Source organism: Schistocerca piceifrons, chromosome 5 (genome assembly GCF_021461385.2).
Source record: "Schistocerca piceifrons isolate TAMUIC-IGC-003096 chromosome 5, iqSchPice1.1, whole genome shotgun sequence".
NCBI classification, from domain to species: Eukaryota; Metazoa; Arthropoda; class Insecta; order Orthoptera; family Acrididae; genus Schistocerca; species Schistocerca piceifrons.
Genome location: NC_060142.1, coordinates 274,754,832 through 274,781,956, shown reverse-complemented (window position 1 = coordinate 274,781,956; position 27,125 = coordinate 274,754,832). Strand labels below are relative to the sequence as shown.

At 45.1% G+C, this 27,125-nt stretch overlaps 1 protein-coding gene and 2 non-coding genes across 4 annotated transcripts in view; all 3 read left to right on the top strand.

The window, feature by feature from the left end:
• The window catches only part of LOC124798296, a 346,948-nt gene that overhangs the window by 204,880 nt on the left and 114,943 nt on the right, over positions 1-27,125 (top strand). The window lies entirely within an intron of this gene.
• Positions 10,576-10,650, top strand: Trnat-ugu. Its single transcript has one exon. It is a non-coding gene; the product is annotated as a tRNA-Thr (tRNA).
• Positions 17,526-17,599, top strand: Trnat-ugu. The gene has a single exon. It is a non-coding gene; the product is annotated as a tRNA-Thr (tRNA).

The following is a 27,125-nucleotide window of genomic DNA, read 5'->3' as shown; positions in this document are numbered from 1 at the left end:
GCGACAGGCGTGAATGGAGGGACGAATGGAGACGTGTCGTCTTCAGCGATGAGAGTCGCTTCTGCCTTGGTGCCAATGATGGTCGTATGCGTGTTTGGCGCCGTGCAGGTGAGCGCCACAATCAGGACTGCATACGAGCGAGGCACACAGGGCCAACACCCGGCATCATGGTGTGGGGAGCGATCTCCTACACTGGCCGTACACCACTGGTGATCGTCGAGGGGACACTGAATAGTGCACGGTACATCCAAACCGTCATCGAACCCATCGTTCTACCATTCCTAGACCGGCAAGGAACTTGCTGTTCCAACAGGACAATGCACGTCCGCATGTATCCCGTGCCACCCAACGTGCTCTAGAAGGTGTAAGTCAACTACCCTGGCCAGCAAGATCTCCGGATCTGTCCCCCATTGAGCATGTTTGGGACTGGATGAAGCGTCGTCTCACGCGGTCTGCACGTCCAGCACGAACGCTGGTCCAACTGAGGCGCCAGGTGGAAATGGCATGGCAAGCCGTTCCACAGGACTACATCCAGCATCTCTACGATCGTCTCCATGGGAGAATAGCAGCCTGCATTGCTGCGAAAGGTGGATATACACTGTACTAGTGCCGACATTGTGCATGCTCTGTTGCCTGTGTCTATGTGCCCGTGGTTCTGTCAGTGTGATCATGTGATGTATCTGACCCCAGGAATGTGTCAATAAAGTTTCCCCTTCCTGGGACAATGAATTCACGGTGTTCTTATTTCAATTTCCAGCAGTGTACATCCACACTCCGCAAGTCACCCGACGGTGCGTGGCGGAGGGTACCCTGAGTACCTCTATCGATTCTCCCTTCTATTCCAATCTCGTATTGTTCATGGAAAGAAGGATTGTCGGTATGCTTCTGTGTGGGCTCTAATCTCTCTGATTTTATCCTCATGGTCTCTTCGGGAGATATACGTAGGAGGGAGCAATATACTGCTTGACTCTTCGGTGAAGGTATGTTTTCGAAACTTTAACAAAAGCCCGTACCGAGCTACTGAGTGTCTCTCCCTCAGAGTCTTCCACTGGAGTTTATCTATCATCTCCGTAACGCTTTCGCGATTACTAAACGATCCTGTAACGAAGCGCGCTGCTCTCCGTTGGATCTTCTCTATCTCTTCTATAAACCCTGTCTGGTACGGATCCCAGACTGCTGTGCAGTATTCAAGCAGTGGGCGAACAAGCGTACTGTAACCTACTTCCTTTGTTTTCGGATTGCGTTTCCTGAGGATTCTTCCAATGAATCTCAGTCTGGCATCTGCTTTACCGACGATCAATTTTGTATGATCATTCCATTTTAAATCACTTCTAATGCGTACTCCCAGATAATTTATGGAATTAACTGCTTCCAGTTGCTGACCTGCTATTTTGTAGCTAAATGATAAGGGATCAATCTTTCTATGTATTCGCAGCACATTACACTTGTCTACATTGAGATCGAATTGCCATTCCCTGCACCATATATCGAAATAGCAATCTTTTGAAATTGTAGTAGAACATAATTTTACTTTCACTTTACGAAGGAGTCTTACTACTTTTTGTGCATTATTCGCGTCCAGTCTTTCTCTTTGACTGTGTGAAGCAAGTGTAGGTGGCACAAGGAAGAAGTTCAATTGCCTTAGGAAGTGGTGGTGTGAATGGAATAACAAGATTTCCGACGTGAAGAAATATCACACCAGTTGCGTTAAAAAACAATTTTTAAGACAACTAGCGTGCTATTTCTTCGCATTGATTTTCTTCAAAAACAGTTGCTGAAAATGATGAAGAAAAATCTAAATGACAAGATTGCTCTTTGTGATGGGCGAAGACGTGTGAGGAGAAATGCTGACGTAATCGGCGCCCGGCGCTACTAACAGAAACTGCAGCGTTTACCTTAACCACGCAATTTTGACACTACAAATGCTAGGTTGCTAGAGTTTGCAGAAATGAAAAAAAAAACCAGGAAAGTCGACATGTAGTGTTCTGGACAAATCCGATATGTGATGAAACCGAACGACAGACCCATCGAACATCTTTTATTGTGCCACTTACATGCAGTTGACATTGTTAGCAAAGTGGATATCGCCAAGCGTGAACCTGCAACGTTTTCCTTTCAGTTCTTGCTCTAAGGGAGATAAGCAAGCTGCTAGCTTGTTGATGTACAGAATATCTAATAAGAAATCGATACTTAAATATACAGCTCTAAAACCGGTAGTATATTTACTTTGTGTACCCGATATTTTTATGAGTCGGTACGTCATATGTTTTTCCGTCGATATGTATAGATACATTTTTCCGACATATTGAGAGCCGACAATGATATTCCTTTGAATAATGATATATCAGATTCCCGATATTTTTAAAAATATCAGCAGTCCCAGTATGCACACAGCGGAGACTTTAGGAAAGACGCCCTCTTCAAGGTCGAGAGTACGGCACGTCCATGAAGCACGAGTGTCAACTCTCCTTATACTCGCAAACGCACCAATTTCTCGTAGTCGGACGAAAATGGTATGCGCTGTCTTAATTACAGCTGGGACTGACGACGGCACCCTCTTCTCAGTTTGTGTGCGTACCGTGATGCGGGTGATTTGAAAGTGATCCGATTTTCACACTTATTCCGCATCCAAACGGTACATTTGAGGACCTGGGATCCTTGTCAATATTCTATTTACGAAGTCCCCTCTATAATAATAATAACAATAAATGAAATACAGTGATATGAATCGTGAAACATACTATATAAGCGGAATCATTCTAGTTACGATATGGCTCCAGATGGGAAATCGACACAGACGACTTTGATATACAGCAGATTGTTGTGGTCCAGCGCCTCAGAACGATCTCGTCGGAGAACGGCGACGCGGGTCGGCTGTTCGTGTACTACTGTCGCGAGCGTCTGTGGGAGCTGGTTGAAGGACGGGGAATTCATTGGCCAGCGACAAGGTGTTGGACGTCCACACCCCCACATAAAACTTGGAGATCGGAGACCTGCCCGCTCTGTAAAGAGGGATAGGAGGCGATCTTTGTCAGATACGAGGACAGTGTTCAATGCTAGTGCAGCCGCAAATGTTTCGGAGCACATAGTTCAGCACACATTGCACGGGCTAACGAGTGTTGTTCTTGTGAAGCATACATTTTCTTAATGGAATGCAACCTCGTACGCGCCCTGTTTGTACAAAGAAAAAAGTATGGTACCCAAAGTATATTTCTGAGTGATTTCTCTCTCTCACACGCTCTTGCAGACTTTTTCCTCCAATGAGATGTGTCCATACACACGATGATTCCGTGAAGATGTTACAAACTTACAGGGATGATCTAGAAAGATAAATGTATCAATTTGAGATAAGGGACCATAGATCGAAAACGACCAAGTCGAAAGTTATGCGCGAGAATCGTCCTGATAGCTCTAGCAGTTGACCCGTGCCATATTTTCCATATTTTTAGAGATGATAGTATGGACCAAAACAAGGAAAAGTTGTGCAGTAAACATGGGCTCTAATTGCATACTTCAAGAGCAACGAGCACTTATTCATCTTTGCTTCTATGAAACGCATCTCTTCTACTGAATAAGAGCTCCCAGCTCTTGAGGTACGCATTTCACAACCCATGTTTAATGACAAATTTGTCTAGTTTCTCGCTCATATCACCTTCTCCCAAAATATGGAAAACAATGAGATTTCAAAGAGCGTGCCCTTACCTCGAATTAATACACTTACCCTTCTCCATCATCCCTAAATGATTGAAACAACATCACGGAATGACCCCGTGTATAACGTTTTCTCTGCTTCTGCCACTCGCTCTCTTACTGTCTATATCAAACTCCCCATGACTCCCCTAGCCATTGTTTTGTCGTGTATAGTCTCAGTTGTTTTAAAATACATGTGACTACATAAGAAGTGTGTTTTCCCTCGTGCCATGGCTCTCTATTAAATCTGTCAAGCAGTAATCGGAGAAAAACACGGATTTTGCAAAGGTAGATACTATCAAATGATTACTTAATTATATTAACCGTGTCCATTTGTAGAATACTCAATTAATCTTCTCTTAAACCGGTCGGCAAAGCCTATATAAGGCAAGTATGTGGCGCAGTTGCTAGATCGGTTGTTGCTCCTACACTAACACGTTATCAAGATTTAAGTGAGTTTGAACGTGGCGTTAGAGTCGGCGCACGAGCGATGAAGAGGTGATTTTTCCGTACGAGCACTTCACGAGTGTAGCGTGAATATCAGGAATCCGGTAAAACATCCAATCTCCGACATCGCTGCGGCCGGAAAAAAGATCCTGCAAGAGGGAGACCAACGGCGATTGAAAAGAATCGTTCAACGGGACAGAAGTGCAACCCTTCCGCAAATTACTGCGAATTTCAGTGCTGGACCATCAAAAAGTGTCATCGTGCGAACCATTCGACGAAACATCATCGATACGGACTTTGATGAATGCACGACACAAAGTTTTACGCCTCGCCCTAGCCCGTCAACACCGACATTGGACTGTTGATGACTGGAAACACAGACGAGTCTCGTTTCAAATTGTATCGAGCGGATGGACGTGTACGGGTATGGAGACAACCTCATAAATCCATGGACCCTGCATGTCAGCAGGGGACTGTTCAAGCTAGTGGAGGCTCTGTAATGATGTGGGGCGAGTGCAGCTGGAGTGATATGGGACCCCTGATACGTCTAAATATGATTCTGACAGGTGACACGTACATAAGTATCCTGTCTAATGACATGCATCCATTCATGTCCATTGTGAATTCCGACGGACTTTGGCAATTCCAGCAGACCAATGAGACATCCCACACGTCCAGAATTGTTACAGATCGGCTGCAGGAACACTCTTCTGAGTTTAAACACTTTTGCTGACCATTAAACTCCCCAGCCATGAACTAATTGAGCATGGGATGCCTTGCAACGTGTTGTTCAGAAGATATCTCCACCCCTTCGTACTTTTACTGAGTCCGCTGCTCGTGGTCGTGCGGTAGCGTTCTCGCTTCCCGCGCCCCGGTTCCCGGGTTCGATTCCCGGCGGGGTCAGGGATTTTCTCTGCCTCGTGATGACTGGGTGTTCTGTGATGTCCTTAGGTTAGTTAGGTTTAAGTAGTTCTAAGTTCTAGGGGACTGATGACCACAGATGTTAAGTCCCATAGTGCTCAGAGCAATTTGAACTTTTACGGATTTATGGACAGCCCTCCAGGATTCATGGTGTCAATTCCCTCCAGCACTACAGCTTCAGACATTAGCCGAGTCCATGTCACGTCGTGTTGCGGCAGTTCCGCGTGCTCGCAGGGCCTTACACGATATTAAGCAGGTGCGCCAGTTTCTTTGACTCTTCAGTGTATTTCCACGGCACCCACTACATCTAGTGCACATTCCCCTATCCGCCACCTGGGGAGGCGCCCGATAGGAGACTAGCAACTCCACATGGGGTAACTTAAATAATCCTGTACTTTAATTTTAATTTTAATAATCAGCAGCCTCAGTTGCACCGTTTACCTAGAATTTACCTAGGTTTCAGTCGGGGTAACCCAACCTTCTTCAGGATAACAGTAACTACCGTTTGTTCATAGTGCACATCGTGAAGCTAAAACTACAAATCCATAAACTATCGTCAGACTGTAAAACTTATCTGAAACTGCCTCGGCCCCAGTTCGCGACCGCGATGCGGCAGCCACGAGTGCTGTACTGAGTTCCAGCTTCAGATAAGTTTTTACGATCTGATGATAATTTGTGGATTTGTAGTTTTAGCTTGACGATGTCCACTATGGACAAACGGTGGTTACTTTTATTCTGAAGAAGGTTGGGTTACCCCGGCTGAAAGCCAGGTAAATTCTAGGTAAACGATGCAAATGAGGCTGTTGGTTATTAAAATTAAAATTGATATTTATACAGCTGCTGACAGGGCTGCGGAATGTTGAAGATATTTAAATCCTGTACTTTACTTTCTTATTTTAAATTTATTTCTTTTACACGTATTAGTTTCCTTAATATATGTCACAAATAATAATGCTATAACAAACTCGCACGTGAGTGACTACAAATGTCTATATAAGCCTTGAGTTCTTAACATGTTTCAAAAATGGTTCAAATGGCTCTGAGCACTATGGGACTTAACTCCTGAGGTCATGAGTCCCCTAGAACTGAGAACTACTTAAACCTAACTAAGCTAAGGACAACAGGATTCGAACCTGCGACCTTAGCGGTCGCGCGGTTCTAGACTGTAGTGCCTAGAACCGCTCGGCCACTCCGGCCGGCCAACACGTTTCCTTTACAAATATAATGACTGGGCTCGCGGTGGGCAAGCGCTAGCAAACGGATACTTAGAAGAAAGACATTGAAATAGGACTTTCATCAGTCTACTGGTAACGGGAACATTATGCCATTCCGGTTTGTAGAATGGAGGATTTTTTATTTTATTTTTGTTTGTTGGCTGATGTTTTTTCTCCATCGTCTGCCAGTCCGAGCTTGCGCCCCGCCTCTAATGGCCTCATCGTCGACGGGATGTGAAAGCCTAATCTTCGTTTTCCGTTTCGGCAGCAGGTACTATCGGGCGCGCTGCGCCGTGTTTACCATCCCAAGTGTTTCCTTCCGCCGCTGCCTTTCACTCCCTGCCAAGGAGCACCGGCGCGGCGCGGCTCGCCTCCAGCGCTCCCCGAGTAAACAGCTGTCCCTCGTCTCGTAACATCAATACCTGTTCCTCTCCAGAACAGAATCCCGTCACGTTACTGACAGGCAGAACAAAGAGCAGTCTTACACTCGGCACGAAGCGAAGTACCTCAACAGAATTTGGAAACAGTAGATTTATAGCCAATAGCCAACAAAGAAGGGACCACATTTTTATGGAAGATCGCAAAGTATAAAATAAAGAAAATGCTCTTTTTTTTAACTGAAACAAAGAACTTCCTTCTTGCCTTCTTCCTTGCCTTTTCCTGTCTCTCTCCGGGGTCGGTACTGTTATAGAGGTTGTGGCAATGTTAAGCCAATTTTAAGAGAGAGACTTTCTGCTCAAAGCCGACTGCTCGAAGTGCGTGCGCCTTTCGTCCTGCGTGTAAATCAGCAACCAACCACGTCGCGACATTAGTGTTTAACGTCCCGTCGACAACGAGGTCATTAGAGACGGAGCGCAAGCTTGGGTTAGGGAAGGATGGGGAAGGAAATCGGCCGTGCCCTTTCAAGGGAACCATCCCGGCATTTGCCTGAAGCGATTTAGGGAAATCACGGAAAACCTAGATCAGGATGGCCGGAGATGGGATTGAACAGTCGTCCTCCCGAATGTGAGTCCAGTGTGCTAACCACTGCGCCAGACGTCAATGTTTTATAGGTAGTGCTGAGTATGGAGATCTAAATTTCCGAGTATGCTGCAAAACTGCGCCTGCGAGAGACAAGGGACTGTGGCGGCGTCTTCTAGTATCGGAAATTATAACCTCTTCAGGTCGATCTCAGCCCTATTACAGAAATTGATTTTGTGCTTTCATATTCTTTTTAATCTTTATTACGTTGTTTGCTTTGTTATCGTAGCAATTGAAAAGTTGCACAAGGTCCTGGTTTTTATTTTTCCTACTAGTGTTCGTCTCCCCCCATGAACCATGGACGTTGTCATTGGTGGGGAAGCTTGTGTGCTTCACCGATACAAACAGTCGTACCGTAGGGGCAGCACCCTTTTCAGTAGTTGCAGGACCAACAGTCTGGATGGTTGACTGATCTGACCTTGTAACATCAATCAAAGCAGCCTTGCCGTCCTGGTACTGCGAACGGCTGGAAGCAAGGGAAAACTACAGCCGTAATTTTTCCCGAGGGCATGCAAATCTACTGTATAGTCAAATGATGGTGGCATCTCCTCTTGAGTAAAATATTCCGGAGGTAAAATAGTCCCCCATTCGGATCCCCGGGCGGGAACTATTCAGGAGGATGTCGTTATCAGGAGAAACAAAACTGACGTTCTACGGATCGGGCTGTGGAATGTCAGATCCCTTAATCGAGCAGTCAGGTTAGAAAATTTAAAGAGGGGAATGGATAGGTTAAAGTGAGATATAGTGGGAATTAGTGAAGTTAAGTGACAGGAGGAACAGGACTTCTGGTCAGGTGAATACAGAGTTACAAATACAAAGTGTCGGAGGAAATATTTAGCAGTTAAATACGGACTCAAAAACACTGCGAATCATCAGTCAACTCGTGAACATCCGCAATGTGATCAAAAATATCTGGACACCTGTTAGTGGACATTAATACTGTCTGCGTCTACCCATTGTCTTTACGACCGATTGAACTCTGTTTGGGACACTGTCGATGATATGTCTGAATGTCTGTGGAGAAATGGCAGCCCAATATCCCTCAAGAACCGAAACCAGAGAAGGTAGTGATGTTGCATACTGAGGAGTGGAGCGAAGTCTAACTTAGTCTACAGTTGTCCCGTTGGAGTCAGTTCGGAACTCTGGATAGGCGGTCCCTTCAGGAATGTTACTGTCTACAAATTATTGCCTCGCAGATGATGGTTTATGATAGTTTGCGTTTTCATGATGAGACCAATAATCATAGTATCCGAAGTGTTCTTCTACTGTACCCAGTACACAGTGCTATGAAATTAGTTCATACCTCTCAGTAGTTATTAGTTTCTTAAGAACAGTAAGGTGACCACAACCTAAGCACGAAAGACACCCTCATACTGTGACACCACCTCCTCTGTTCACCGTTGTCCCTACGCAATGTGGCTAGCAACGTTCGTCATGCACTCGCCAAACCGAGACCATTCGATCGGATTGACAGAGGATAAAGCGAGATTCCTCACTCCACATCAATCGTTTACCCACCTCAAGTGTCGGTAAGCACCGACTACAGAAATATGTGTCCTATGACGAGTTGCTCGAGCATTATAGCCCATTCTTTCCAACGTACAGTCGTTGTGATAACTGGACTGCTGGTAGCACTTCCTTCTGCTGAGTACATTCGTGCTTTACTACCACCCTCTGCAGTGCTGGACGGCCCCTGTCCGTCAGTACATATGGTCTCCCTACCAAGGTTTCAGTTGTGGTTTGTTCTTTCGAGTTTCCACTTCACCATCACATCACCAACAGTCGACTTGGAAAGGTTGAAATGTTTCTGATGGATCTGTTACTCACAAAGAAAACTCCCCATCACACTCCCGTCAGATTTATTGGTAAGATGACCCAATGGATAGTCCGTCAAAAACTCCACACAGATCAAGCATCGAAACAGGAAGAATAAGTACTAAACTGTGAAAAAAAGCAAAACAGAAACACTGAATAGTCCAAGCTCAAAAAGTGCAACATCAAGCCGATTGGAAGAATCACGGCATCGTGGTTGTGTGGTCACGGAACTGAAGTGCAAAGCGCGAGATCCGTGTTCAAGTCTGCCTCTTGCCCCATTTTTTCACAAAGTTATGAACCGTCCGTCAGGTCATTGACGTGTCTGTTCTCCTTCTGTGGTCTTGTCAATTGCCATACATACATTGGTAATAGAACATGAGTCATGTAGTAAGAATATATTACTGTGGAATGTATGTGATGAATATTGAGAGAAGGCGAGACTCCGCATAGACCTCTCACAGAAATGAAAACAACAAATAAACGGGTGTGAATTATGTTACAACAAAGGAATTCAAGGGTCAAAACTTCCCAAACGGAACGCAAGAGTCCTAACATTGATACTTGCGTAGAACGAATAGGTACGTACTCTGGAAGTCCCTTCCTTACACCTCGCTGTTGCAAACGGACATTATACCACGACAATAACACAAATTTGAATACAGCGGCCAGACGCGGCAATGACCGGGCGGACAGTTCATACTGTTGTGAGAGAAGAAAATGGGACAGGACGGGAATCGAACACGAATCTTCCGCTTCGTAGCGCAGCATTGTGACCACGTAGTCACCACGCCGTGCCTCGTAAAACTTACTCGATGTCGCACATCTTGTTCTCGAGCCGTTCACTGTTTTTCTTTTGCTTCCTTTTTCACAGCTCAGTACACCTTCTGTCTATTAACATGCTTGATCTGTGTTCAGTTTGTGACGGGCTATCCACTGGGTAATCTTACTACTAAATCTGACGGATGTACTTATATGGATATGGTGTCCGTTTTTTCGGACATGTACGAAAGAACAGACAAAATTCAAATGGTTCAAATGGCTCTGAGCACTATGGGACTTAACATCTGAGGTCATCAGTCCCGTAGAACTTAGAACTACTTAAACCTAACTAACCTAAGGACGTCACAAACATCCATGCCCGAAGCAGGATTCGAACCTGCGACCGTAGCAGTCGCTCGGTTCCAGACTGAAGCACCTAGAACCGCTCGACCACCGCGGCCGGTGAAAGAACAGACACCATATCCATCTAAGTATATAGTTCTGGCAATACCGACCATGACCTTCCTCTTCTGTGCGGATGCACACATATTACCCGACCTCTTACGGGACTTGGTAAGAATGTCTTCCACGAGTAATTAGTGTCTTGGGTAGGGACACTACGAATGTAGTGTGTGGACATATAAGGTGAGAATGTGGGTCACGCGGAAGGCGTGCACAAGATAGTCACTGCAGTCGCACTGTGCTCTGTGCCCTCGGTGGCTCAGATGGATAGAGCGTCTGCTATGTAAGCAGGAGATCCCGGGTTCGAGTCCCGGTCGGGGCACACATTTTCACGTGTCCCCGTTGGTATATATCTACGCACGTCAGCAGCTGAAAGTATTAACATATAATTCTAATTTCATTTAAATCTGTCGGAGTTGCGATGGGGAGCTTCCCTTGTCATATGGTGTCAAATGAGTAGTCCATGTTCGAAACCACTGAGCTTTCCTGACCAACCCAATCTACTGTTCCTGCTTCTATACTGACAACACCGTACCCTCCGCCTCTTTTTATACTATCGGCTGCGCCTCTCGTGACACATAGTGGCCAAGTCCGTGTTACATACGTGTTTCCGGATAGTTTTGATCAGATAGTGTGTGTGTGTCGGTGATGTATTCATTCAGACATCCCTGGCTGCTTAAACTTATAGAAAGTTCTACTTTCAGTAGAGTGATCCACTCAACTTGATAATACACTACTGGCCATTAAAATTGCTGCACCCCGAAGATGTCGTGCTACAGACGCGAAATTTAACCGACAGGCAGAAGATGCTGTGATATGGAAATGATTAGCTTTTCAGGGCATTCATACAAGGTTGGCGCCGGTGGCGACACTTACAACGTGCTGACATGAGGAAAGTTTCCAACCGATTTCTCATACACAAACAGCAGTTGACCGGCGTTGCCTGGTGAAACGTTGTTGTGATGCCTCTTGTAAGGATGAGAAATGCGTACCATCACGTTTCCGACTTTGATAAAGGTTGGATTGTAGCCTATCGCGATTGCAGTTTATCGTACCGCGACATTGCTGCTCGCGTTGGTCGAGATCCAATGACTATTAGCAGAATATGGAATCGGTGGGTTCAGGAGGGTAATACGGAACGCCGTGCTGGATCTCAACGGCCTCGTATCACCAGCAGTCGAAATGACAGGCATCTTATCCGCATGGCTGTAACGGATCGTGCAGCCACGTCTCCATCCCTGAGTCAACAGATGGGGACGTTTGCAAGACAACAACCATCTGCACGAACAGTTCGACGACTTTCGCAGCAGCATGGACTATCAGCTCGGAGACCGTGGCTGCGGTTACCCTTGACGCTGCATCACAGGCAGGAGCTCCTGCGATGGTGTACTCAACGACGAACGTGGGTGCACGAATGGCAAAACGTCATTTTTTCGGATGAATCCAGGTTCTGTTTACAGCATCATGATGGTCGCATACGTGTTTGGCGACATGGCGGTGGACGCACATTGGAAGCGTGTGTTCGTCATCGCCATACTGGCGTATTACCCGGCGTGATGGTATGGGATGCCATTGGTTACATGTCTGGGTCACCTCTTGTTCGTATTGACGGCACTTTGAACAGTGGACGTTACATTTCAGATGTGTTACGACCCGTGGCTCTACCCTTCATTCGATCCCTGCGAAACCCTACATTTCAGCAGTATAATGCACGATCGCATGTTGCAGGTCCTGTACGGGCCTTTCTGGATACAGAAAATGTTCGACTGCTGCCCTGGCCAGCACATTCTCCAGATCTCGCACCAATTGAAAACGTCTGGTCAATGGTGGCCGAGCAACTGGCTCGTCACAATACACCAGTCACTACTGTTGATGAACTGTGGTATCGTGTTGAAGCTGCATGGCCAGCTGTACCTGTACACGCCATCCAAGCTCTGTTTGACTCAATGCCCAGGCGGATCATGGCCGTTATTACGGCCGGAGGTGGTAGTTCTGGGTACTGATTTCAAGGATCTATGCACCCAAATTGCGTGAAAATGTAATCACATGTCAGTTCTAATATAATATATTTATCCATTGAATACCCGTTTACCATCTGCATTTCTTCTTGGTGTAGCAATTTTAATGGCCAATAGTGTACTTCTCTTTGCAGTAATTGCTCTTTTTAGGAAAGTCCATCTGAATTCTCTTGGCTTATGGCAGAGACGTCCCTTTCAAAAAGAGCAAGTTCGATTTGCTTACGTGTCGTCATCCAATCTGAGATTGCGCACCAGCTCTAGTTACTTCATCATCGAGAGAGCGATAAACGAAAATCTTCCTGCCTTCTCGCGGTCAAACTTGGCCAGGGTGCACGACTCGTGTGAGGCGGTGTCTGCTGGCGCCGCTCAGTTCCAGATTCACAGGATGTGGCAGCTGAAGGAATGTTCCTACTTCGGAAGAAGCCAAGCGCGGCCCGAGTTCAGCGGGGCCATCAGTCAGCGCGATCGGGAAGTCCGAAACTGGAAAAACACCGCCCGGTCTGACGAGTTCAAGTTTTTGTTTCAATTCTGCCAAGTCGACGACTTCAATCGGAGAGCAGCAGCGCACAGTTATGGACCGATCACGTAGGTCGCTCATCGAACAGCGCAGTTGTAGATGAGTCTCCCTCGACCTGACCCATCGTAATGCTGCATATTGTTAGGTTTTACTCTACAGTTCGTCAAATCGTCATCGCTACTGTCATACAGCACCTTAAAAATTGACTCTGTGCGGCATCGTACTCCCTAAGGCCAGTGGAGTTAACGTTCTGAACTACGTGGTAAAAAAAAGAATGACCTATTTTAGAATGTAATAATTGCGAAACAGGAGCATACTGGACAGGAAATATGTGTTGATTGAAGGGTCGTAGCCTAGAGTTTTAGAATCCATGCATCTGCTCAGGATGCAAGATGGCGTCCGATCAATGGACGACGCTTTGTGTACTATCCTTTAGCAAGAGAGAGTCAGTGATTCCAGTGCGCCGTGAGTTTCTTTGGCGTTATGGGACTGATCCGGATTTCCTGGAAAACATTAGTCGTCGGTATTATCAATTTGTAAGGAAAGGGTGTTTCTGCAAAGGTAAGAGTCGAGGTTGACCTTCCTCGTTTGATGAAACGCTGCAAATAATTCGGCAAAAATTTGTGTGGAATCATCGTAAATCTATGTGCCGCGCAAGAAGAGAACTTGCAGTTCCTTACATGACTGTCTGGCAAGTGGTATGGCGACATTTGATCTCTAGACCACAATCAGTGCAAGCGCTTCGGCTTGGTGATAAAGAGAAACGTGTTGACTTCAGAAATGTTCTGCTGGAAGACATGGAAAATCATACATTTTTATCACGGTTAGTTTTCGGTGGTGAAGCTACATTTCATGTTAGCGGTGAAGCATCTCCATGCAATTTTTGAGCATGAAAAAGACTCACCTAAAGTGAACCTTTTGTACCACTTCTTATGAAAAAGTTTATTGCCCCTTACTCTTTCAGCAAAATACGGCGAATGGAATGAGCTATTTTTGAATGCTGTAGACTTGGCTCTTTCCACAACTTGAGGAGGACTCTAAGACTTCATATTTCAACACGACAGAACTCCACTGCACTGGTAACAACACTGTACGACAGTACCTCAACTACGAGTATACGTTGCCTCAACGTTGGATAGGGTGCACGGGACGGTGACACACTGTCCTACACTCTTGGCTTCCAAAATCTCCAGACATCACCCCATGCGATTTTTTCTCGCGTGGATATGTGGAGGGAACTGTTTTCATCGCCCATTTACCTCGTGACATAGGTGAGCTGAAGAACAGAATAAGAAGCGCAGTGACTTTTGACACTGTGCGTATGATGCAAAGAGTGTATGACGAACTTACCTATCGTCTACGTATTGTCGGTGTTGCTGCTGCTGGACACACGGGGCATTTATAATAGCATAACTAAAACTTTAAAATTTTCTGTGTGCTTTGCAATTTGTCTCTGCTTTCTGATATGTTTCCATCAATAAATATGAAGTTTTTAAATCAGATCATTCTGTTTGATATGCCCTATACTACACGCTTTGGAAATGGAAAGCGTTAGACCATGAAGCAACATTCCAGTATTTATAAAATTCTATGGAGATGTTCAGCAGTTAATTGGTTTTAAATGACTAAACTATGATTTCATTTGGGGCTGAAGTCCATCGCAAACATCAATATGAGGTGTGGCCCCTGCAGGCAAGAACGCACTGCTGAACACATTGTGACGTGAAAGCGAGCAACCTCCCAATGCCATCTTGAGGAATTTCTTGTTTTGCCTGAAACAAATATTGTAGCAGTTCGTGCAAGCCATTCAAGGATCCATACATTCCTGACGGTGTCTGTGGTGTGGACTGCAGTGCGGGGGTCTTACATTATCCTACCGGAACATGCCTTTTGGTACCGTACCCTTGTCATGAAAGGTATGACAACACGCTGTACCATTCTTTGCACGTACTGGCGAACATTCAGCCTTCCTTCAACAGCCCTATTGTCATATTCACTAGCTACTCTTACCTTGATTCTGTGAACTGAGGGGTATGGCTCTGGAGAATCGCTGCTTCTATCTCGTCACCTCCCGTTCTGCAGTCATTGCACTGTAAATAACTGCCAATGTCATTTATCGGTATGATGGTTCCACATTTTTCATGTGAATGAATCGACCTCTTTTAAAGGCCGAAAGATGGTGATAGGCTGCACGTGCACATCCTCTGGGCATGGTGATTCGTGATCCCGACCTGAAAACTTTCACAGATGTTACACAGTCCTATCAGATTAATGTGACCACCGCCTATACTGACGTCAACTTGCAATGACCACTTCCAGACGGCAGCTGGTAGCACTATCAGTGGACAGTATGTAAAGCGTGTAGGGAAGACGCGCCAAACTGGGCAGTCGTTGTCGTTGTGCGGAAACGGGCCGATTTCTGGCGCCCAAATGGGCATGATCATTGGCTTTCGGAATAAAGATGGAGACATTTCCGAAAGGTCCTACGTTGCCTAGCCTGCGGCAAGTGACTGCCTCAGTATCAAGAGATCGTTGGTGTTACACTTTTTATTGGAAGATGGCTGCAACGGACACCCGAAAGTGGTGATTGAGTCTTGTGGTGTCACCGCCAGACACCACACTTGCTAGGTGGTAGCCTTTAAATCGGCCGCGGTCCGTTAGTATAAGTCGGACCCGCATGTCGCCACTATCAGTGATTGCAGACCGAGCGCCGCCACACGGCAGGTCTAGAGAGACTTCCTAGCACTCGCCCCAGTTGTACAGCCGACTTTGCTAGCGATGGTTCACTGACAAAATACGCTCTCATTTGCCGAGACGATAGTTAGCATAGCCTTCAGCTACGTCATTTGCTACGACCTAGCAAGGCGCCATTATCAGTTGCTATTGATATTGTAAATAATGTACAGACAAGAGCTACGTTCAACATTAATGGATTAAAGTTAAGTATTCCACCATCTGCGTCCGTTTTTCTAAGTTCTAATTTCCTTGTCTTGTTCCAGACCTCACGCCAGCCTGCGTGAACTAAAACGGATGCCTTTCGGCTTCCTCTAAATTTAGTGGGTTGGTCTCCTGCCAATCCACAACAAGTCTGACTAGCTTGGGATTATTTCCGGTTGATAAACAATATACAGAAAATATCTGGCACTCGCGGAATCTCCATTTTGACAGTTACACTTTACCTAATATTCTGGAGGAGTCCAATTCAAATTCCCGTTCAGCATCGGCGGTTAGGTGTTTCATATTTTCCCAAAATTACTTCCTAGTCTAAGCACGCTGGACGCTCATCCGGGAGGATGACGGTTCAAAACCCCATCCGGCTCTCTAGATTAGGTTTTCCGTAATTTCCGTACATCGCTTCAGACAGCTGCCGAGATGGTTCCTTTGAAAAAGGCACGGCAGATTTCCTTCCCAATCCTTTCGTAATTCGAGATTGTGATCCGTCTCTAATGACCACGCCCTAATCTTCTTCCATCCTTCAAATGTCTAGAATCACATAGACCAACTAACTGTGAATACCACAGAATCCTGAGGAAGATCCCAAGCAGAGAGGTCGGAACGAAGAATGGAGTAGAAGAAATTGAAGACGAAAACGACGTGGCGTAACGTCCCAGAACATATTACCTCCACGAAGAACCTGTTTGAGAATACCCGCCCGGATAGCCGTGAGTGTTAAAGCGCCGCTTCCGGAGCGAGGAGGTGCGCCGACCCTGATTAAATCCGCCCGGAGGATTAACGACGGGGGTCGGTGAACCGGCCTCTCTGCAGGTGCTTTTTAGGCGATTTCCCACATCCCACTACGTGAATACCTGACTCTCTTACACGATTCGCAAACATTTACAAAACTTTCGCTGTCTTTCACATGAATAACACTATACGCAGACAGTATGGATAAACAATTTCCCTCCCGGGAGGTAACGGGGTGATTACAATGAAATGAACACACTTAGCTGCTTACAGGCGTTGACATACGTCAACGGGGACAGATTACAGTCCCGATCGGGACTCGAACCCGGGATCTCCTGCTTACATGGCAGACGCTCTATCCACCTGAGCCACCGAGGACACAAAGGATAGCGCGACTGCAGGGACTTGTCTCTGGCACGCCTCCCGCGAAACCCACATTCTCAACGTATTGTCCCGCACTACATTCGTAGTGCCCCCGCCCATTATACTCATTACTCGCGGCGCGTTGCCGATTCCCGTAAGAGTTCGGGCACTGTTTGTGCATTCGCACAAAAGAAGAAGATAGTCAAGTGGCCGGTGAGCCTTAACTATATATATACTAAGATGGTATCTGTTCTTTCGGAGCCGGCTGCGGTGGCCGTGCGGTTCTAGGCACTTCAGTCCAGAACCGCGTGACTGCTACGGTCGCAGGATCGAATCCTGCCTCGGGCATGGATGTGTGTGTTGTCTTTAGGTTAGTTAGGTTTAAGGAGTTCTAAGTTCTAGGGGACTGATGACCTCAGCTGTTGAGTCCCATATTGCTCAGAGCCATTTGATTTGTTCTTTCGGACATGTCTTACGGGAATCGGCAACGCGCCACGAGTAATGAGTATAATGGGCGGGGGCACTACGAATGTAGTGCTGGACAATACGTTGAGAACGTGGGTTTCGCGGGAGGCGTGCCAGAGATAAATCCCTGCAGTCGCGCTATCCTCTGTGTCCTCGGTGGCTCAGATGGATAGAGCGTCTGCCATGTAAGCAGGAGATCCCGGGTTCGAGTCCCGGTCGGGGCACACAGTTTCATCTGTCCCCGTTGACGTATGTCAACGCCTGTAAGCAGCTAAGGGTGTTCATTTCATTGTAATTTCATTCTAACTAGCTGCTTGGTCACCGATGGTATCTGTTCTTTCGGACATGTCCGAAAGAACAGATACCATCTTAGTAAATACATAACGGGGTGATGACAGGAAAGGCATCTGGCCATACATTAAATTAACCACGCCAAATCCGTACGTAAATATACCCACCTATCGGCGATGCGGGACAAAGGCACGAGAAGAAGAAGAAGAATATAAAATCTGTTACAGACACAGTATTAGAGAGTTGGGGCGAAGGCGAATCGAGAGAGGGGGTGAAGAATGTCGATCAAAGCGAACTGTCCTTTCATGTGACCGTTGAGTTTATTATCACTATTATCCGGTTCTCCACACTCATTTGTTTCTTGTCGAACAATGCTATCTGAAACAAAAACAAACCACTTCATTAAATAGTAGTGCCTCTGTGAAGTTTGGAAAGTAGAACGGAGATACTGGCAGAATTAAAGCTATGAAGACAAGACATGAGTTATTACTGGATTGCTCACTCGGTAAGATAACTGTCTTCGAAAAGCAAAGATTCCGGCTTGAGTGTCGGTCCAACAAACAGTTGGTTATCGACAATTTTCACTGCTGCAAACTTCATGCTAGATGACAGCGTGTTATTTCCTTGGATTCACCATTACGATCAATGTCAGCTGAGTGGAGAACAGGATTGCAATCTCGTTAATGAAGAGCTTTGATGTGACAATCACAGAGAAAATGGCAAAGAAGAGATAAAGTTAAATGTAAAGATAGCGGCGCACATAGACTCCTGCTGAGAAAAATGGGATTATAGAATCCATAAATAGCCTAAAAACCCTGATTCTTCTTTAGAAACTTTATATGTTGACAGGAGAGGATTCCGATCATTTTAAATTATCTCATTTAGAAAGGAAAAAAAGGAAGTTACAATGTCACAATCATATACATGAAAGAGAAACCGCCTGATTCTCTTTAAGCCAGATTCATAGCAAGATAACGTATATAAGCTACATAGTTTCCTGGGATGTGCCACAAGTCCTTAACTAAGGCAAGTTTACACTCCTATTCCATCGGGATCGAACGAGGAAGTAGATAGTCAGCACGTCAGGCAAGATGCCAAGAACCACAACAACTGGTGATCTATCCACATGATAAGCAGTAATCATATTGTATTGATATTCGCATGACAAGTACTAATCGTACCGTCTTCCTTTACTTTGGATGCCCATGATCGAGACCGCTAAATCGTCGTATATCACGAACAGAGGTCACTGTTAATGGTTATGCACATCCCATCGGCTCGATTAGCACTGGCAGATAAAAAGTAGACGACATACCATCACTGGCTGTCATTTTCTCTCCTGCAACTATTTTCGTACTAGTTGCATACGACACGATCACGAAATTGTATTTAGCAATGTTTGCATTTGCTCCAAAGCTTCCAAGAGACAGACGTACGAGAACTTTCAAATGGTATTAAGTGAAAGAGCAGGAAGTTTCCAGAAAAGATACACAGATTACATCCACGCATAACACCGTAATGACTGCGCAGAGTCAATTATTATCACACATTGAAAAAAAAAAGGTTCAAATGGCCCTAAGCACTATGTGACTTAACATCTGAGGTCATCAGTCCCCTAGACTTAGAAGTACTTAAACCTAACTAACCAAAGGACATCACACACATCCATGCCCGAGGCAAGATTCGAAACTGCGACCGTAGCAGCAGCGCGGTTCCGGGCTGAAACGCCAAGAGTCTCTCGGTCACGGCGGACGGCCTCACACATTTAAAAGAAACGGACCATTCACGCAGTTAATTAAGAGTTATACAACGAATTTACTTAAGTAAATCGAAATACTCAGCATTAATACTTAAGATAAGTGTAGGCGCGAAGCGAGAAAGTTAAGAATGAATCTTCGAATTTTTGTAAAAGTTTCTCCTCGATTGAACACATCTCCCAATGAGTGAATTATTCATTGTCAAAGTACTCATAGAAATTTCGACGTAAATCATCTTAACAAAACTGATGTAATATACACTGAAGAGCCAAAGAAACTGATACACCTGCCTAATATCGTGTAGGGCCCCTGCGAGCAGGCAGAAGTGCCGCAACACGAGGCGGCATGGACTCGACTAATGTTTGAAGTAGTGCTGGAGGGAATTGACACCATGAATCCTATAGAGCTGTCCATAAATCCCTAAGAGTACGAGGGAGTGGAGATCACTTCTGAACAGCACGTTGCAAGGCATCCCAGATAAGCTCAATAATGTTCATGCCTGGGAAGTATGATGGCCAGCGGAAGTGTTTAAACTCAGAAGATTGTTCCTGGAACCACTCTGTAGTATCTCTGAACGTGTGGGGTGTCGCATTATCCTGCTGGAATTGCCCAAGTCCATCGGAATTCACAATGGACATGAATGGATCCAGGTGATGAGACAAGATGCTTACGTACGTGTCACCTGTCAGAGTCGTATCACTCCAACCACACACGCCCCACGCCATTTCAGAGCCTCCACCAGCTTGAACAGTCCCCTGCTGACACGCAGGGTCCATGGATTCATGAGGTTTTCCCCATATCCGTACACGTCCCTTTGCTGGATACAATTTGAAACGAGACCCGTCCGACCTGGCAACATGTCTCCAGTCATCAACAGTCCAATGTCGGTGTTGACGGGGCCAGGCTTGTCGTAAAGCTTTGCGTCATGCAGTCATTAAGAGTACACGAGACGTCCTTCGGCTTCGAAAGCACATATCGATGATATTTAGTTGAATGGTTCACACGTCGACAGTTGTTGTTGGCCCAGCATTGAAATCTACAGCAATTTGCGGAAGGGTTGCACTTCTGTCACGTTGAACGAGTCTTTTCAGTCGTTGTTGGTCCCGTTCTTGCAGGATCCTTTTCCGGCCGCAGCGATGTCGGAGACTTGATGTTTTACCACATTCCTGATATTTACGGTACACTCGTGAAATGGTCGTACGAAAAAAAAAATCCCCACTTCATAGCTACCTTGGAGATGCTGTGTCCCATCTCTCGTGCGCCGGCTATAAGACCACGTTCAAACTCACTTAAATCTTGATAACGTGTTAGTGTAGCAGCAGTATTCGATGTAACAAGTGCGCCAGACACGTCTTTTATAGGGGTTGCCGACCGCAGCGCCATATTCTGCCTGTTTACGTATCTCTGTATTTGAATACGCATGCGTATTTCTTTGGCGCTTCAGTGCAGTAGTTCTGTATAATTTAGACAAAGAGACGCAAAATGTTCAAATTACAAGGTCTTGTCTCAAGCGGTCCCTAGACGGTCAGTATTATTGTACAATAATATTGTGCGATGTTACTGAAGTTTCTCCTAGACTGCTCAGTAAAAATGTGGAGTATTGGGTCTGGTTCGAAATGCTGAAGTATCAAGACGCTACTTCTGTGGTAATCGCTCTACTTGTTTTGAAACTGAAGGAAGAAAGGTGGATGAAATATTGGTATAAAGTGCGTCCAAAATTCACTCGCAATAACTTATCAAGGAAGCCGAGGTTGAACGAGATAAGTGATTATTAGATTGTATTACACATGATGGTCCAACATTTGATTCATTACTGGAACTGGTTGTTCCTATGTTTGTTCTCAACGAATTTTTAAAAAACGCAATCCTACTTCGTACTTGTTGGGTGCAGCCCTTTGTATTGGATGAGAAACAGTTCACAAGAATCATTCTTAATTTTTTGCTTATTTTATCTGCTTTATTTGCTTATTTCATCTGCCCTAACATCCCATTTTGTCCGCAATGATTTCTGTGTTTCGACGCATTCTAATATGAATGATCTCTCTTCTTCTTTCAACTCATTTTATTATGCAAATTCGATAGCCAACACAGAAGACGAGAGACTGTACTTCTAAGCACTTGGGTGACTGACAAGGATATTGTCAGTACTGACCACCAACGACACAATATTTCTCCCGTTGCGCAGTATATTTCAGAAGTTTTTGATCTGTTCTATATTACAGCGCAACCGCTCTATCTAATGCACGTTAAGTTCAAATTATTGCACAACCGGAAATGTTGTAGTAGTAGTACAGAGTAACATTATTTATGTGTCTCCTGCAGATCCAACGTACAAAACATCAACAACCTGTGTAAAGTGGTGCAAATGAAATTGTACACTGTTATGAAGTTCATAAAATGAATTTAATCTTAATAATACGAATATTTATATATGTGTTTGGAGAGAGACAGAGAGAGAGAGAGAGAGAGAGAGACATTGATTTTTGATTGAGATTTTTACTTTAAGTCGTAACTGGTACCTGAATTTTGGTTGCTGCCACCTTGAATGATCAGCTTCTGCACCAGTTGGTGACGTACTATAATTTGGAGGAAGTTATTGTTCTTTAAGGTTTAAAACACGACTCTGTTAGTTACTTGGCCGTATTGCAGATAACTTTGAGCCCAAGTTTTCGTAGCTTTTCATACCTAAGGGACCACTGTTGTAAGTAAATAAGATCAAACAGCAATCTGCTGTTCGTGAAAAAAGGAGATTGCTTAGCACACAAACTTCCTTCGAACTACACGTCCTGCTGCATCAAAATTGGTCAGTGGAGTTCAGCACCATACTATTATTCAAGAACATAATCCAATCACTGCAATTAACAAATTATGAGAGGTTGTTAGTATTGAATGAGAACTATAGAGAATGCATTTCCTTTCCTGTATTTTAGTGAACTTTGTTCACTTTACAGTTCAGTCGACTGATAGCCGGCGACCCGACGACAACAATGAAGTTCACCTCCTTTTCCAAAAGCAAGATATTTCTATTCTTCACTTCCAGAAAATTTTTATACATAAGTGTTTGGCAACTATTACACATACTTTACTCGGTTTTATCACTGAAACAGCAATTTTCCTTAAATGTAACAATACGTTCTGAGCGACGCCCAGGCAACGCGTTCTCTTTCCACAAGATACAGATTAACAGTCCTCTTTTTTTTAATAAATCAATTGCCCTTCTTTTTTTTTAGTGCATACTCAAAGATTCACAACTACTATCGTTGCGGGGATTGCGCGCTAAAGAGTTTATTGCCGTCCAGCTGCCTTTCACTTCACTTCAAGTACTTTTTGAATCAAATTTACGTTTACGGTATTTACATACATTATTGAGCTTCTCAGAATAAAATCCGGCACAAATTAGTTAAAAAGAGGGGCAGTGAGGCTCACATAACATTACAAGTTGTAAAGCGTAAATGTAAGTTAGGAATAAGGCACCTGAGGAGCACATAGTGTTACAAAAACACACCGTGACAATTAAATTAGAAAGCTACTGAAATAGAAAACTGGTTTAATCTATTGTAATTTATCTCCTAGAGCGTCGAAGTTATACAAAGCAACCAGTGTTTGCTGTGAGTTATTGCCCATTCGTTTTGCATGTCACGGCTACTAGTGTGGTAATGAAGTCTCGCTGACCACGGTGTCGCTTTAGAAGGTGTCTCGTAGTTTCATATTTACTGCTCCTAAATCTCCACGGAAAAGGGCTGCTCCTAGGAGCTGTGCTGAAATAGCGCCAAGCCGGTTTTGTCGGAGCGTGCCGTTCACTTCGTTAGTCAGTGCGTCATAAAAGCAAGCGACAGCTAAGGCGTCGGAGCCACGCCCCCTCACAAACGTGAGACAGTGAATTTCTGACGTCACCGCAACACGACGGACTATCCGTAGACAATATACAATCAAAGTACAAAAAAAGTCTGGAGAGTTTCTCACATGTGTCAAATGCTGAAAGTTGTTGCAGTTACGTTCTCAAGAGAAATATGAAATCTTTCATTAGCATTGAACTGATTTTTTTACGAGATTGTGAAATCCTGTCACGGTATAACTAAGTTTGCGGCGTTTACGTTCCTATCACTGTGAAGCAAAATTTGTGGCTTGGAAAGCCGGTTATTAACATTAATATTTATTGAAGAGTAGTGAGTTTCAGTAGCATGCATTCAGACAACCAAATGAAATGATGAATTAATTGAATGTGCTGCCCTTACTGCTGCCTCTGTCTCCAGATAAAATCTAGCTTACCTGAAAGTCTTCTGTCTCCTTGACCACGGCAGCATCGGAGATCGAACCCACAGCCGCTGTTTCAGCCAGATAATGTTATAGAATAAGGGCCAGGGTGTAAGACAAATGCATAACAGGAAACCGGACTGTCAGCTGATATATCCTACTCGTACCTGTCCGGTTTTAATTCCCGTGTAGGACTAGCAATACGACGGATAATGCGGAATTGTGGATTGGTGTGCTGGTGTGCATACAGGGTGAAAAGTATTTAAAAGGACAAACTCTGGGAGGACAGGACCACCTCTGCCAATCCACGTTCCTGGGAACCGTCGGTCCAGGAATCGACGCACACGACGACCGAAATGTGCCGGCGCTCCGTCATGTTGAAACCACATGCGTTGTCTTGTAAGGAGCGGGACGTCTTCCAGAAATTCTGGCAAAGCTCTGGCGAGAAAATTGTAATAGTGCCTGCCATTTAATGTCCTAGGTAGCAGATACGGCCCAATTAAACAGTACCCTACAACACTGAACCACACATTAACGAAGAACCGCACTGATTGAAGGATCCCGCTCCACATGCTCCAAGACAGCTTCCTCAAATTGCAGCGTTCTTCCCGTGCGACGGTGTCCCTGTCTAGGTAATCTGCTAAATGACCTGGTCTCACGCAGACGTTGGTACGCAGCAGCAAAGGTCGTATGATGCGGGATACGGCGATAAGGATATTGTTGTCGATAAACCCGCTGTGCAGCTCGTCCGTTGTGGTGCGCTATGTACTACGCACCAACCATATCAGTGTACTCACTCCAGGTATATCACTCCCTTAGTAAACAGAGACAATGAACTACTACGCTGATGGACAGCAGTTGCCTACAACTGAAGAGCATAATACGCCCTCTAACAACTAAAGATCGTAATACAGTTCTAACAACTGACGAGCGTAGTTCGGCCTCCAACGGTTTAAATAATCCTCATAGGAAAAAATGACACAAGGGAAAAATATTTGTTTTGATGTCCCCTACAACCTCCCAGAGTTTGTCGGTTTAAATACTTTTCACCTGTATGTACCATTAAATACAATAGAATGCGAGTCGGCTTTTACAGAATGGGACGATGCCAATCCACAATTCCGGATTTCCATCATATTGTCAGTCCTCCACGGGAATCAGAATGTTACGAAAAATGAATAAAGGCTCGTCGAGACCCTAGCGAGTCCTAGATAGCAGAAATGTGGGAAACCACCTTCAGAGGGAAATGTAAGATATTGCTGACCATGAGAGAAACGAGATTCGAGTGCAGAGAGTGTCATCTCTTACCCAAGCAGTATCCGTGTGTGATGTGCAATCAGCTCGCAGAGCAGACTGCGGGCACACGTGGTTTTGATGATCTCAACAGTCGCGTGCATCCCCTCACGATGAGACCGGATGCTTACCATTGCGAGTCTCAATACGACTGACCCGAAAGTAGCGGAGGTCAGTACATGCTAAGCAAAGCTAGAGACAACTTCCACATCAATTCTTAAGATTGCTGGCCGCTGTGGACGAGCGGTTCTAGGCGCTTCAGTCCAGAACCGCGCTGCTGCTACCGTCGCAGGTTCGAATCCTGCCTCGGGCATGGGTATGTGTGATGTCCTTAGGTTACGTAGGTTTAAGTAGTTCTAAATCTAGGGGACTGATAACCTCAGATGTTAAGTCCTATAGTGCTTAGAGCCATTTGAACCATTTTGAATTCTTACTATCGATCTCAAAACCAGACTGCACCGATGAGAAACTGCTTCAGAATGTGGCACAGAGCGTGTTTTCAGTTATAGTGCATCGGTGGAGTGTCTCCGCCAATAAAAAGTAGTTCCTGCAGCCAACTTTACTGGGGAGGTTGAGCTAGACCCTCCATCAGCACTTTAGGCGGGGAGTGTCGGAGACTCCCTGGCTCATTAAGATGGCTATTCTGCAGTGGCGCCACTTTTGGACACCCCCACGAAAAAATGAAAAATGTTTTACTCCGCGAAAGCGTGGCTACGAAGCCAATTTGAATGCAATGGCTCCTTTCTTCAATGATTTATGCGATCTTTCTTAAACAATATGCTTGGCGGTCTTAAAATTACTCTCTCGCCAGCCAACGGCCCTGTACCAAAGCAATACCCAGAAGAGTTGATATTATAGTGGAAATTTTTGTGTTAAGGTTTCCACCTTATTAAATACTCACTGCGATAACCAGAGCTGTAATTGCCCCTCCTATATGGATTTATTATAAATTGAATAATTAGATTAACTTTCTTTAGTTCAAATGGCTCTGAGCACTATGGGACTTAACATCTGAGGTCATCAGTCTCCTATAACTTAAAACTACTTAAACCTAACTAACCTAAAGACATCACACACATCCATTCCCGAGGCATGATTCGAGCCTGCGTCCGTGGCGGTCGCGCGGTTCCAGACTGAAGCGCCTGGAACCGCTCGGTCACACCGGCCGTTTACGTCATATACTTTGATATTCGCAAACTCAGTCATCAAAACCTGTAGGTGAACTATCTATACAGGGTGGTCCATTGACAGTGACCGGGCCAAATATCTCACGAAATAAGCGTCAAACGAAAAAACTACCAAGAACGAAACTCGTCTAGCTTGAAGGGGGAGACCAGTTGGCGCTATGGTTGGCCCGCTAGATGGCGCTGCCATAGGTCAAACAGATAATCTGTTTTTTTTAAATAGGAACCCCCATTTTTTATTACATATTCGTGAAGTACGTAAAGAAATATGAATGTTTAGTTGGACCACTTTTTTCTCTTTGTGATAGATTGTGCTGTAATAGTCACAAACTTATAAGTACGTGGTATCACGTAATATTCCGCCAGTGCGGACGGTATTTGCTTCGTGATAGATTACCCGTGTTAAAATGGACCGTTTATCAATTGCGGAAAAGGTCGATATCGTGTAGATGTATGGCTATTGTGATCAAAATGCCCAACGGGAGTGTCCTACGTATGCTGCTCGGTATCCTGAACGACATCATCCAAGTGTCCGGACCGTTCGCCGGATAGTTACGTTACTTAAGGAAACAGGAAGTGTTCAGACACATGTGAAACGTCAAATGATTATGCCCAAGTAGGTGTTTTAGCTGCTGTCGCGGCTAATCCGCACATCAGTAGCAGACAAATTGCGCGAGAATCGGGAATCTCAAAAACGTCGGTGTTGAGAATGTTACATCAACATCGATTGCACCCGTACAATATTTCTATGCACCAGGAATTGCACGGCGACGACTTTGAATGTCGTGTACAGTTCTGCCACAGGGCATAAGAGAAATTACGGGACGATGACAGATTTTTTGCATGCGTTCTATTTAGCGACGAAGCACCGAGCGAGGTGGCGCAGTGGTTAGCACACTGGACTCGCATTCGGGAGGGCGACGGTTCAATCCCGTCTCCAGCCATCCTGATTTAGGTTTTCCGTGATTTCC